General features: G+C 32.2%; 1 non-coding gene across 1 annotated transcript; it reads right to left on the reverse strand.

Annotated features, from left to right (window-relative positions):
* Positions 1-1,623: 1,623 nt before the first annotated feature.
* On the reverse strand, positions 1,624-1,730 carry LOC114208300 (U6 spliceosomal RNA). Its single transcript, XR_003609000.1, has one exon. It is a non-coding gene; the product is annotated as a U6 spliceosomal RNA (small nuclear RNA).
* Between the last annotated feature and the right edge of the window lie 228 nt (positions 1,731-1,958).

The raw sequence follows: 1,958 nt of genomic DNA on the forward strand, positions 1-1,958 counted from the left end.
TTCTTTCTCACGTGGAATTGTTATGTTAATAGGTGTAAGTTGGTGTGTTCTGTGAAGGAGGTGAATTCAGAGTCTTCCTATGTTGCCATCTTGAATGGGAATCTCCTGTATTTTAAATTTTATTTTCAGTTCTTCACTGCTGGTACATAGTAAAGCAATTGACTTTTATATTTTAACCTTGTATCCTGCAGTCTTGCTATTATAATCATGGAGGTACAGGAGATTTTTTGTCAATTCTTTTGGTTTTTCTACATAGCTGATCATGTCATCTGGGAAAAAAGACAGTTTACTATCTTTCTTTCCAATTTGTATACCTCTTATTTCCCTTCCTTGCCTTATTTCATTAGCTAATACTTGGACTGTGGTGTTGAAAACTAGTGCCTTGTTACTGATCTTAGTGGGAAAATTTATACTAGTCTCTCACCATTAAGTATTATTAGGTATAGGGTTTTTTGTAGATGTTTTTTATTCATTTGAGGAAGATCCCTTCTATTCCTAGATTATTGAGAATTTTAATCATCATGGGTGTTGGATTTTGTCAAATACTTTCTCTGCATATTTTGAAATATTCATGTGGTTTTTCTCTTTTTAGCCTATCAGTGTGATGGATTACAGTAATTGATTTTTTAATGTTGAACCTGCCTTGCATACCTGAGATAAATCTCACTTAGTAGTGGTATATAAATCTTGTTTGATTCAATTTGCTAATATTTGTTGAGAATTTTTACATTTATGTTCATGAGAGATATTGATCTATAATGTTTTTATGTTTTATTTTTGAAAAATAGAAGTTAGTTTTATGATAGGAGAAAAGGAACATTGTAAATAGAATTTCATTTACTTTTAAATGTACCCATCCAGCTTCTGGGAAATAAGAAATGTATTTTATAGGCCTTGCCTCATATTAGGGTAACCTAATTTTGCACACTTAAAACTTCTATTAGGAAATAGTCACATGTTGACCCTCTTGAACTCACAATGTTCATTTAGTAATCAAAATGTAAAAGGCATTTATTTGTCATCATTGAAGTCAAGCTCTTTTTTCTTTTTACTTTTTTATCCATTTCTCCCACCCCTCACACTCTGCCTCTGGCAACCACCAATCTGTTCTCTGTATCTATGAGCTTGTTTGTTTTGTTTTTGTTTGTTCATTCTGTATTTTGGGATTCCACATATAATAAAGATCATATGGTACTTGTCTTTCTCTGACTAATTTCACTTAGCATAATGCCCTGTAGGCCTACCCATGTTGTTATAAGTGGCAAGATTTCTTCTTTATTATGGGTGAATAATTTTCCATTGTATATACATACCATAATTTCTTTATTCTTTCACCTATCAGTGGACACTTGGTTTGGTTTTATGTCTTGCCTACTGTATATAATGTTGTAATAAACATAAGGGTGTATATATCTTTTAGAATTAGTTTTTGTTTTTTTTGTGTAGATATCCAATAGTGGAATTACTGGATCATATAGTAGTTCTATTTTTACGTTTTTGATGAACCTCCATACTGTTTTCTATAGTGGCTCACCAATTTACATTTCAACCCACAGCGTATAAGGATTTACTTTTCTCCATATCCTTGCCATCACTTATCTCTTGCCTTTTTTTTTTTTTTTTTTTAGTATGGAACGCTTCATGAATTTGCGTGTCATCCTTGTGCAGGGGCCATGCTAATCTTCTCTGTATTGTTCCAATTTTAGTATATGTGCTGCCAAAGCGAGCACTCTCTTGCCTTTTTGATAATAGCTATTCTTACAGTGTGATATGATATCTCATTGTGGTTTTGATTTCATTTCCCTGATGATTAATGAAGTTGAGCATTTTTATTGTGTCTTTTGACTATCTCTGTGTCTTCTTTGGAAAAGTGTCTGTTGAGATCTCCTGCCCATTTTTTAATTGGATTGTTTGTTTGGTTTTTGCTATTGAGTTATATGTGTTTTTCATATATTTTG

Source organism: Eumetopias jubatus, unplaced genomic scaffold, assembly GCF_037043125.1.
Source record: "Eumetopias jubatus isolate StellerSeaLion01/CBP00866 unplaced genomic scaffold, mEumJub1_p1.0 scaffold_2, whole genome shotgun sequence".
NCBI lineage: Eukaryota > Metazoa > Chordata > Mammalia > Carnivora > Otariidae > Eumetopias > Eumetopias jubatus.